The 12,888-nt window shown below is 42.6% G+C and overlaps 1 protein-coding gene across 8 annotated transcripts in view; it reads right to left on the bottom strand.

The window, feature by feature from the left end:
- Window positions 1–12,888, bottom strand: part of sema4ba (sema domain, immunoglobulin domain (Ig), transmembrane domain (TM) and short cytoplasmic domain, (semaphorin) 4Ba) — a 386,815-nt gene that overhangs the window by 313,638 nt on the left and 60,289 nt on the right. Inside the window, exon 1 of one of the 8 annotated variants that reach the window (XM_059639203.1) lies at window positions 9,784–9,799. The exons of the other annotated variants lie outside the window; for them this stretch is intronic. The gene's annotated coding sequence lies outside the window, so the exon portion shown is untranslated. Of the gene's footprint in view, window positions 1–9,783; window positions 9,800–12,888 lie in introns of those variants that run through there. 8 annotated transcript variants of the gene reach the window in all.

Raw genomic sequence — 12,888 nt, 5'->3', positions numbered from 1 at the left:
GATTGAGAGATAATAAATGAATTAACCTGCAGTGAGTTAACAGAGACACCAGCATAAATAAATATCTGGAATTAAAAGTCTAATGATGACTTTGAATCCATTGTCAATTGTCGGGAAATACCCATCTGGCTCACTAATGTCCTTTCGGGAAGGAAACTGCCATCCTTTTCTGGTCTGGCCTACATGTGGTTCCAGACCCACCACAATGTGGTTGACTCTCAGGGCAATTAAAGATGGGCAATAAATGCTGCCTAGCCAGTGACACCCTCATCTCATGAATGAATGAAAAAATAAGTCTCTTTATGTTTCTAAGATGGTGAGTTTGTCTGTCCTTCCTATTTTGATGCAATGCCTACGAAATATCCTCATGATCTTCTTGTTGCTTCACATCTGTGGATTAAATAAAATCTGCAATGAGTCAGAGGAATAGGCCAAATTATTGGATGTAGGTTTCTATCACCACAAAATGGTTTTGGTATTTGCCAATGTTAAGTCAATGTTAAGTGGTTGTAAATTCTTATAGCAAACTTACTAATAGTGACTCTCATTCCTTTCTCTTGGTTTTCTCTTTAAATCAATCACTTTACACATAGATTTTCATATGTGGTGAGATATTGGCTGTGATGACTATGTGGCTGACTCCAAAGCACATACATGCTTCTTATTTAGCTGTCCCAATCAATAAAGGTCATTTTTTCACTCCTGGAATTTGAAAAGCCTTCTCTATAAAGTAGATCTTTCTACACCTTCTTGCTCATTCAATTCATAATTAGTCATTCTAAATACACACCGAAATGAACTTTAATGTCTTGCCTAGACAGAAGACAACATTCAGCAGTGTCACTGATTCTCTTTGTTGATGGTTCCATTGGCTGTTGGGTTGCATTTTTACTGCAATGCGTTAAAATGATATGAGGAACAAATCTAGCAATTCTATGTTTTTAAAGGCATGGAAAAAAACCTCCTAAAACCAAACTCAGAGAAGTCTGGCAGACGTGACACATAGTAAACTTGGTTAACATGATTATAGCCCATGGAATTACAGGGGCAGTGAATATTCTGGATTATAACTTTAGGAAAAATAGTACATATGAGGAAGCAGGAGCCTAGAACAAAACAAAATCACTGTGCACTTTGATTGTCATTGGTGTGACTCTTGTCCTGAAATGGGCAGAAGAAAATAATGGGATAAATATACTTGGTTTCTCTAAACACAAAAACAAAGCCGCTTTGTTAAAGGTGAGGGTAACAGGGTTACCAATTAGAACACTATCTGTCAGAATACCAGACACAGGAGTGTCTAGGCCACTGCCAAAGAGCTTTACAATCCTGGTAAAAAATATCACTTGCTGAATCCACCTACAATTAAAATGAACCTTACCATGTCCAGATTGACAGTTCTAAATAGTACAACACAGCACAGAGCTACATTTGGCTTCAGGACATGCCCCAGAAGAACATTTTTCCATTTGGTTTGATCATTTGTTGAATGCTGCAGTGAAAATTTCCAATTACAATGTTATTCTTCAGTCACCTAACCTGACTTCAATCAAGTACAACAATGAAGCAGGCATTGGAGATAAAGAATGGAGGAATATACTACAATCAAAATAAATCAATCCCTTATGCTGATTGGAACATTTTTCTGCAGGGCATTTTGCAGGTATCGTGGACGTCAGGTCCAGCAAAATGCTAGCATGTTTCAATTGTTGTTCAATTAATGATCAATGTTTGAATAAAGATTGAACATACCAAATTCCAATCTATTCAAAGATGTTTTCTTGTTATTCAAATGTAAAAGTACCATGCATGTTTGAATTCCCATATCCATCTGATTTTTAACATTTTTCCTGATTATGTTCCACAATGATCCACAAAATGAGGAGGTCATGGATACTCTAAGCTTAAATAGCTTCCAATAATGAGGACTACAAAAGGAGAGGTTTCCTCATTAAATTTTTCTCACACCTTGATAATTATATTTACTTTTCTTTTAAGCAGGTAAACCAAAAGTCCCAAAACATTAATGCAAATTGTGCAACATTTGACTATTTAAGGATATATTATAAACTGTCTTGTTTAGAGGGGGAATTGACTTCATAAACTGCTTACACTCTATCTAGGATAATAAAATGTGAAGCTGGATGAACACAGCAGGCCCAGCAGCATCTCAGGAGCACAAAAGCTGACGTTTCGGGCCTACACCCTTCATCAGAGAGGGGGATGGGGTGAGGGTTCTGGAATAAATAGGGAGAGAGGGGGAAGCGGACCGAAGATGGAGAGAAAAGAAGATATGTTGGAGAGGAGAGTATAGGTGGGGAGGGAGGGAGGGGATAGGTCAGTCCAGGGAAGACGGACAGGTCAAGAAGGTGGGATGAGGTTAGTAGGTAGGAGATGGAGGTGCGGCTTGGGGTGGGAGGAAGGGATGGGTGAGAGGAAGAATAGGTTAGGGAGGCAGAGACAGGTTGGACTGGTTTTGGGATGCAGTGGGTGGAGGGGAAGAGCTGGGCTAGTTGTGTGGTGCAGTGAGGGGAGGGGACGAACTGGGCTGGTTTAGGGATGCGGTGGGGGAAAGGGAGATTTTGAAGCTGGTGAAGTCCACGTTGATACCATTGGGCTGCAGGGTTCCCAAGCGGAATATGAGTTGCTGTTCCTGCAACCTTCGGGTGGCATCATTGTGGCACTGCAGGAGGCCCATGATGGACATGTCATCTAAAGAATGGGAGGGGGAGTAGAAATGGTTTGCGACTGGGGGGTGCAGTTGTTTATTGCGAACCGAGCGGAGGTGTTCTGCAAAGCGGTCCCCAAGCCTCCGCTTGGTTTCCCCAATGTAGAGGAAGCCACACCGGGTACAGTGGATGCAGTATACCACATTGGCAGATGTGCAGGTGAACCTCTGCTTAATGTGGAAAGTCATCTTGGGGCCTGTCTTCCCTGGACTGACCTATCCCCTCCCTACCTCCCCACCTATACTCTCCTCTCCACCTATCTTCTTTTCTCTCCATCTTCGGTCCGCCTCCCCCTCTCTCCCTATTTATTCCAGAAGCCTCACCCTATCCCCCTCTCTGATGAAGGGTCTAGGCCCGAAACGTCAGCTTTTGTGCTCCTGAGATGCTGCTGGGCCTGCTGTGTTCATCCAGCCTCACATTTTATTATCTTGGATTCTCCAGCATCTGCAGTTCCCATTATCACTGATACACTCTATCTAGCCACACTCACCTGGAAGGAGGGTGTCATTGTAAAGGGAAACGTTTAGTAGGAAGCATCCACCATAATGGTGAATGAGGGGCTTATAGCAAAAATGAAGCCAGACCATATGATTTTAAAATGTGACTGAACTATACATAAAAGCCCACCACACTCTCATTCCCACCACTGAGTCCATTCCAGGGCATGACCACAAAATTTTGGTGAACTTTTATCTCAGTCCTGAGGGAGTGCTGCAATGTCATAGGTGTCAGCTTTTGAATTAGCCATTATGGGACTGTAATGCTGTTGCGGTAATGACACTGAACAAATATTCCAGCGGACCAGGCTAATACCGTCAGGACATTGGTTCAAACCCCACCATGGCAGCTGGTAGTATTCAAATTTCATAGAATCTCTACAGTGCAAATCAAGGCTGTTCAGCTCGAGTCTGTACTCAACCACCAAAGAACATCAAATCCAGATCCAACCCCCATAATTGCACATTTCTAATGGCTAATCCAATTAAGAAGGCTAAGGAAATGCAGCATATCTACAATGACTCTTACAGTTTTTGCTGATGCACTATAGAACGCATCTTATCCGGATGTATCATATCTAGGTATGGCAACTGCTTTGCACAATACTGCAAGAATTACAAAGAGATGTGAATGCAGCCCAGTTCTATCATGAAAAGCAGCCTTCCTTCCATTGACTGCCTTGGGAAAGCAGCCAACATCATCACAGACCCCTCCCACTCCAGTGACGTTCTCTTCCACCCTCTTCCATTGAGCAGATGAAACAATGTTTGAAAACACGTACCTACAGATTCAAGAACTGCTTCTGCTCCGCTGTTATCAGACTTACGAAAGGACCTCTCTTACCGGTCTTTCTCTGCACCTTCTCTGTAGCTGTAACATTATATTTTACATTCTGTGCTGTTACCCTGAGATATTTATACACCGTATGATTTATCTGGGTAGCATGCAAAAAATACTTTTCATTGGATTTCAGTATATACAACAATAAATCAAATCAACTACAAGACAATTTACCACGTCCCATCCACCTAACATCTGTTGGAGAAAGCCAGAGCATTCAGTAGTTAATGGGGAGAACGTGCAAACCTCACACAGACAGTCGCCCAAGGTCAGAATTGAACCTAAATCCCTGATGTTGTCAGGCAACAGTGCTGACCACAGAACTACAATGCCACCCATTAAGTTTAAAAATAAATCTGGAATCAAAAGCTAGTTTTAGTGACCATTACAATCAGCGTTCCCTCTAATTTTCTTTCTGGTTGGATAGACACAAAGTCTGTGCGTGACAGCAACTTCTGGGAGAGGACGTTAATACCACAATCAGCGTACCAACGTGGTACCTGTGAGGGGTTGTATGTACAGGCACGGTGGGATGCTCTTTGGAAGATTGGCGTGGACTTGATGGGCCAAAATGGTCTGCTTCCACACTGTAGGGATTCCATGAATTTAACTCCTGGTAAAGTTAATGGGTTTACCATGATTTAAAATCGGGTTCACATCTCTCTGAAATGCCTTGCCCGTTTTTTGGTTTTTGGATTTAAAACAAGATTTTACTCATGGAATAGGAGTGTGGCTGGTGGGGCCAGCATTTAGTGTCCATCCCTGGTTGCCCTCAAGAAGCTAATACAGAGCTGCTTTTGAATGCCTGCTGTCCAAATGGTGTAGTACACCCACAGTGCTGTTAGGAGGGGACATTCAGGACTGTGACCCTTGCTGATACTGAAGGAGCAGTGATATAGTTCCAAATCAGGATGAATTGTGGCTCTTGGGGGTGACTTAGAGGAGGTGGTGCTCTCATACATCTGCTGCCCTTGTCCTTATAGGTCGGGTAGGGGACGGTAAGTTGCTTACGTACAATTTGTGCTGACAATCATTTGCAATGTGCTAACAGAGGCGCATTTCTGCAGTGCATCTTGTAGATACTGCTAATGTATGTCTGTGGGGAAGGGAGTGACCATTGAAAGTGGTGGATGGGGAACCAATCATACAGAGTGCTTTGGCCCAGAAGATACTGAACCTCTGGTTCTGCACCAGGTAACAGACATCACCATTGACTTGTGGTGACAGTGGAGTCAGGAGGGGAGGTATTTACTATGGAATTTGTACTCTCTGACCTGCTCATGTAGCCACATAGTGACATATTCAGTTCCAGTCAATGGTAACACCCAAAATGCTGGTGTGAGGCTTTCAGCAAAGGCATTGCCTTTCTTTTAATTTCAAAAACATACCTCATTCATAAAAATATGTTTATTTACATTAACAGTCACTGAAGCAGTTCAGTTCTGTACAGTATCATATGAAGAAACAAAGAACATTGGAGTTCAACTCTATTCAACAAACAAACCATAGGCATCCCTTACTTATACAAGACGTTACTTATTTGAATTTGGACAACAGGAGGGTCCAATAACTGAATGGGCCCCCATATAACTTTGCCAGAAAAATACCCAGACCTTCCCCATATCTTAGCCTGGCATTTTCCCATTGTTAGTCCACCTATTCTGCACATCCCTGGACTCTATGGTTAATTTAGCAGGGCCAACCCATCTAACCTGCACATCTTTGGACTGTGGGAGAAAATCAGAGCATCCCAAGGAAACCCAAACAGACACGTGGAAAATATGCAAACTCCACACAGACAGTCATCCAATGCCAGAATCAAACCCACTTCCCTGGCACTGAGAGGAAGCAGTGGTAACCACTGAGCCACAATGCTGTTCAGTGGGATCAATGATCCCCTGCATCCCTAATGTTCAGACCCGAACTTGCTCATTGTATGCTGAAACCATTGACCATAACAAATGAATAATCATTATCAAACAGATTATCGGTTTAAATTGTACTTAAGTAACTCAGCCTATATACCCATTGCTCATTGACTGAATGGAAGATGGCAAGCAAACCCAGAATACATCAGGTGGGGATAGGGATCACTGTGAAAAGTTGGAAGACTATCTCATTTGCATTTTAAACATTGGAAGAAGCTTTAACTTTCTTTGTAACTCTGATGCACCTTTATCCAAACTACACCCCCTTCCCTCACCACCCAAAAAACAGTGTAATAAAAGGGTTCCACCTTTAAAAAAACAGAATGTGTAACCGTGGTTTCAGTCAATACTGCCCTCCAGCTACAACACTGGAGGTCCCCAATTCATGAATATCTGATTCAGAAACACACTTATTTATGAACACAACCCCAGACAGGGGTGTAACTTTAAACATATGATGTATGAACATTTCCAGTACTTATGAACAGTTGCATTACCTTGTCATGCATTGTTTTTGATTTGTGTACAAATCAACTTGCAAACAGATTCCAGAACTGTTCCCAACCAGGGGCCTGCCTGGAGTTCCATCATAAAAAGTGCATGCAAGGAATTTGTAGAAATTGACAGCTGACAGAAGAAAATACAGTTTTGTGAATGGGAATGTGAGGATGAATGACATTTCTTAAATTGACACTCTTCATTAATAACTACAACAAAAGCCCATTGTACTAAATATCTAAATCTCAACTATGTTACAGATAAATCCCTCAACAAGTCACTCTGATTTGAATTAAAATACCTACTTCATCATTTTAATTAGCATTAATTATTTATTTTGTAACTCACTTGCCTATGTCGACACCAGAATCAATCCTGTTCAGGTTGAATGGTTCTGACTGACTCTCAGTCATCTAGACTCGAAACGTTAGCTTGCTCTCTCTCCATGGATGCTGCTTGGCCCGCTGTGACCTCCAACACTTTATTGCTTTCGGAATTAATCTTTTCATAGTTTCATTCACAAAAATAACAGAATTTCTCACTGATTAAAGGAAATGCTGCCCATGAGAATAAGTAGGGAAGGGAAGAGATTGTGGGGAGAATAAAAACCCACAGAATAAAAATGATCTACTCTCATGCTGTAAATTGTGTGCTGTTTGCCACAAAAATAACTTGCAAACTGGCTGTTTGGAAAAGCTGAGTTTGTAATAGGAGTCCTGAATCAAGGCTCACTTGGATTTACATCTTCATTCTTTCTCACTTGTGCTAATCAGCTTTTCCAGTTCAGATTTCACAGTCAACAAAGCTCCATTACTGGGATTAATTTGATGTGGCAAAGGCCTAATCTTTTGCTGTCTGTGTGAGATAATGATTACAGTCAATGAACATTGTCACATATAGTGGAAGCTCTATGACTCTGCCATTCTCTGTCAACACAGTATCAATGCTGTCTGCCCTTCATCAATGGAACATCCTATAGACTTCTTGTAGGGGGTGCTCCTGAACCCTGTTAGATGATCTCAGTAGAAAGATAATGAGGTTGCAGTTAATGACTGCTCAAATTAGTATCTGCACTTTGAGGTTACAAGGTCAACACAATACATTGAAGTGCACAACAGTACCGCCATTCATTATACAACATTTCATAATATGTGCCTTATTCAATAATGTCATTGGTATTTGTCTGCAGGATGCTGTAGATATTTTAATCCCTTCATCATTATACTTCAAAACGCTTCCCAGATTGTTAAAGGCTTCTGTTAGTGAGATTTATGTCCCTTTTTTATGGTGAATTAAATACAGATCACCCAAAGCTGAACTAAATTTGATATCTCTGTGGAGTACAGTGTACTGACCCTCCAGCTGGTCTGGACGTTAGACAATATTGTCTACAACTCAAGGCATGCACTATTTTGGATACTGCCAACACATGCATTAGTCGGGAGGAGTTTCGTTTGAATAAATGGACATACTTAGCTCATAAACGGACATACTGAACTCAACAAAGACTTTGGTCCATTACGTTCTTGAAATGTTAATGTCCTCAAGTCGAATTAGACCTATTCCCTCAATGCTGAGTATCTGTATAGCAATCGAATAAGTCCCAATGCTTACTGCCCTCTCCCCCGTCATGTGTGTCTATTTCAACCCAGTGCTTATCCAATTTCCTTTCAAAATCATTCCTCAGTTCCGCTTGTAACACATTCATGGCAACAAGTTTATTATCACCCACTGTGCAAAGCAAGTATTCTTAATACCCTCTTGCTTAGAAGCCTAAATCTCAGAACCATTCCCAGTCCTTACACCATTGGCTAATACGTTTAATGTCCACCTTTTCTAGGACAGTCATAATCTTATATTTCACTTTCAAATTCTCTCTCAACCTTTTTAGCTCCAAGGAAAACAATCCCAGCTTCTCCAACCTGACCTTGCAGCTAAAATAACTCATCTCTGTACCCATTGTGGTCCTTTGTGCCCTGCCAAGGATCTTCACATACTTCTTAAGTGTGGTGACCAGAACTGGGCACAGTACTGGACTGATGACCAGAGCATTATCCAGGTCTGACTCATTAGCATCCACTGCACTACCGTGCACACTCACAGATGGAGTAAGTTAAACAGGCATCGACAAAGATACTGAACCCCTGTACTGCTATAACTCATTGACACATGGATTTCCACTGAGCATTGAACTGGTTAACTAGGGATTGGTTAGTTCAGTTGGCTGGATAGTTGGCTTGCAAAGCAGTGTGACGCTATCAGTTGGAGTTCAATTCTTGCTCTGGCAGAGGTCACAATGAACGACTCTCCTTCTCAACCTCTCCCCTCACCTGAGGCGTGGTGACCCATAGCAACACTATGGTCTACTAAGACTACAGTAACTTGAGTTAGGGATCTACACGAGAGGCTTAAAACAGCCTGGTTTTGATCGGAATTACAATGGGGAGAAACTGCTCCTTTTCTCAAAAGGATCAAGAGCCAGGGGGTGTGAATTTAAAGTAATTTGCAAAAGGAGCAAATTCAATTCTTAATGCAACAAGTAGTTCGGATATGGAATGCAATCCCTGAAGTATAGTGGAGGCAGGTTCAAATGAGGCATTCATCTGAGGTCTATATCACGAGGTTTCAGCTAAGTGGCCAGCTGCTAAGTGTCTGGCCCAGGTCAGTAGGTCATGGGTTCAAGCCCCAGTCCGTGTTTGATTTTTCTTCACACTTGTCTTCTTCGAGGAGTCAAATCTGCAGGTGATCCTGGGTAAAAGGCTTGGAAAACATTCCTTCTGTCCGGGAAACAGTTTCTGCTAGCATATTCTCCACACTCCTTGACAATTCAATGGCCTTTTCCTATCAACACACACAAAACTCTCTATATCCATATTCATGGATATTGTTCATCAATCCTGATCGCCTTACTCCTCGCTGTGAAGCAATTCCTAACCCATTTCTTCCTCTCCCATTGATAATATTTGTTACATAGCTCCAATCCTATCCTAACTTCTCTCCCCATTGTCTTCATCTCCCCACTACTGCTTCCCATTCCGCATCCTGCGCCCCATGGCCCCCATCCTCAGGCAACAGTCAACTCTGAATGTGCTTCAAAAGCCAAATTTCTTTTGAAGCCAACTTTTGACTTGCTTCACCATCCCATTCCCCTCCTGCCACATCCTCCCTAACCCCACACCTAGAAGTTTACTGAAGATAGAGGTGTCACGGTCCCCAAAGGTACCAAAACCACCCCAGTGAACAATCCAAATCAAACAAGTTCTATGCGAATGAAAGCAGCATTTTTATACTTGCAATAGCTTGGCTCGCTCCAAGGGCCCAGCTCAGTTTGACTAGGCTCAGATTGTTCACGAACGATAGCCTCTGGGCTGCTTGATCAGGGCCACATGTTAAATCCCTTCAAGCAGTGGGAGACTGGCTACAGGAGAAGCATTTTACTGCATGCATTCTTGAAAGCCAAGATCCATAATTAGCTTCTTTTCAAGAAAGGAAGCTCCATAAATGTGCCTCTCACTCCAGTTCACAAACACTCCGAGAGCTGCCGAAGTCCACCAGCTGAAAAGTACATTGAATGAAGATAGAAAACCTTAGTTTACAATGCACAGCATGTACATACAAGGTCATAAAGCTGTCAACAACTAGGCATGAAGTCTCTCAATATTTTCCGATAGGGACTATTTAAAACATCATGAAATGGTCTCCGTATTTCTTACACAATCAGAGAGAGTAAAGAAGACTTGATTTTTTAATCACCCATTAGCTATCCCAAAGCACTGTTCTGCCAATTAGGGCTTTTCAGAAGTGTGGCTATGTAGGAAATTTGGCTGTTAACTTGCATAAAGCAAATTCGCACAAACAGTAATGTTGACAAAATAATTTCTTATTGTGCTCAAGAGGGCATATTGGGCTGACACTACCATTCCTCCTCAGAATTTTCTTCTTAGGCGGTCACTTGTGAACAAGGATGAACCTTTCACTCAGGTTTACTGGGTTCTGATAATGGTTGATGGATGATGGCCAATTGGCAATCTAGAGAATGTGCCATGTCTGGGACAGTTAGTGCTTGAGAAGTGAATGAGATGTTTGGGAGTTTGTGTGCTCCCTTTGACACCTCAGCTTCACCTCCGCATTTTCCCAAAGAAGCCTCTTGGTGTGTTCCCAGTGCCTTCCTCAATGAATCGCAGAATCACAAAGCATTATTCCACAGAAGACCTCTTGGCCCATTGTGTTTGCACCAGGTCTTCAAATGTGCATCACAATTTAGTGCAAATCTCATGGTTTCTCCCACACCCCTATTAATATCCAAATTAATTAATATCCAAATGATCATCCCAGTGTCCTCTTAAATGTCTCAATTCAACCTGCCTCGACCACATTTCAAGGAAGTGCATTCCAAAACCTAACATTGAGTGAAAAAGTTACTTTGTGCATCACATTTGATCCTTTTGCAAATCACTTTAGATCTGTGCTCTCGGTTCTCGATTCTTTTATGAAGGGGAACAATATTGCCCTCTCAAGCCCACTCGTAATTTTAAAAATGTTTCATCATATCTCCTCTTAGGTTTCTTCTCCCCAACAAACCTGGGACTCCAACCAGTCAACGGATTATGTAACAGGAGGTTCCACCTCAAAGGCTTGCTGACCAAAGGCCGCAGCTCTCCAGTGCCAGCAATTCTCCTGGGAATGGTGGCCACTGTTGGTACTGCAGCTGTGCTAGACCCAGAGTCAGAGTAAAGTCAAAAGGGGGAACTGTTACTGAGGCTGGGTGGGCAGAGTTGGTGAACTGGGAAAGTGGTTTGAGTGACAGGGGCTGAGAGATGGTGAGGAAGGAGATAGTATATGGAGGGGAGTTTCTGGGATTGCCCTCTGATGGGCTGAGGGGTCCATTTAAGGGGGTTCTCACATACCTGTGCCCATTGGTAAACCATGCAACGAAAGATACCAGGCTGAAGATTTAGATAGGCCTCGCCTGTAGCTGGTAAAAGTGCAGCTGGGGTAGGGATTGAAACATAGGGAACAGGCACAGCACTCTATCCCATCAACACACTATCCGGAGCGGTGGTGGGGTAAAATTAAGGCCAATGCAATTAAATCATGAAAAACTCATGATTATGATCTGAAAACTCCATCTTGAATCAATCAACCTGTAATTTAGTACATTCTATGCTAATGGTGACTCACCTGGGTCAGGATTTGAGCAGTACAAATCGGGCTGACATTCCAGTGCAGTACTGAGGGGGTGCTGCGCTATTGGAAGTGCCATTAAATTATTTGCCCTCTCAGGTGGATATAAAAGCACATTCTGAATAGGTGCAGGGGCGTTCCCAGTGTCCAGGCCAATCGGTATCAAACAAACACACTCACCTTTCATGGAATCATACCAGGTGGAAGCAGGCCATTTGGTCCATCGCACCATACACCATATCAACCCTCTGAAGAGCATCAATCCCAGACCCCACCCTATCCTTTCATTTCCCATGGCTCATCCAGTCAGCCTGCACGCTATCAGCAATTTCCCAAGGTCAATCCACCCTAACCTGCACATCTTTGGACTCCAACGCAGACACAGGGTGAATGTCCAAACTCCACTCAATCACCCGATGCTGTGTTCAAGCCTGGGTCCCTGGTCTTGCAAGGCAGCAGGGCTAACCACTGAGCCACCGGGCTGCTTCAGACTTTTATCTGGGCATTACCACATTGTGGCTCACAGAACCTCCCAGTCTGCTATTGGTTGCTGCATTTCAACATTAACTGCACTCTCAAAGTACACCATTGGCTGTAAAGAGATATCGAAATGTGATTCATTTTTATTACCAATTGGCCAGTACGTCTCATGCAATTATTGTGCTTGCTACTACATGAGTCAATCAAAGCTGCAGGAAACAAGAGGGCAGTAATAATGAAGTGTGATTCTGTGAAGTTAGACTACCAAAGAAGCTTACGGCACGTATACTGTTCAAAATGTCAAATAAAATTAAAAAATCACACTGAACAGTAGCAGCAAGAGAAGAATATTTGGCCAAGATGTTTACCCACTAGCCCTGCACTTCAGGAATTTGAACTCTTTGTAGTTGACACTGCAGTGGAGTATTGAGGGAGTGCAGCACGGTTAGAGGTGCCAACTTTCTGACAGAACATTAGACCAAGCCTTTGCCTGCTTCTCTCAAGTGGCCAAAAAAGACCTCATTGCACTGTGTCAAGGAGAAGCTATGGTCCTCTCCCAGTGCTCTGACCAATACTGATGCCCTTACTAATAGGTTAAAACTGCTTATCTGGACGTTAGCACCTTGCTGTTTATGGGATCTTGCTATGCTCACATTAGCTGCTGCATTTCTGACACGGTCAAGTGGCTAGACATCAAGACACAATGATTAATTGGCTGCAAGGTGATTTTA

Source organism: Stegostoma tigrinum, chromosome 33 (genome assembly GCF_030684315.1).
Source record: "Stegostoma tigrinum isolate sSteTig4 chromosome 33, sSteTig4.hap1, whole genome shotgun sequence".
Taxonomy (NCBI): domain Eukaryota; kingdom Metazoa; phylum Chordata; class Chondrichthyes; order Orectolobiformes; family Stegostomatidae; genus Stegostoma; species Stegostoma tigrinum.
The sequence above is the reverse complement of the archived record's forward strand: the minus strand, read 5'-3'. Positions and strand labels throughout refer to the sequence as shown.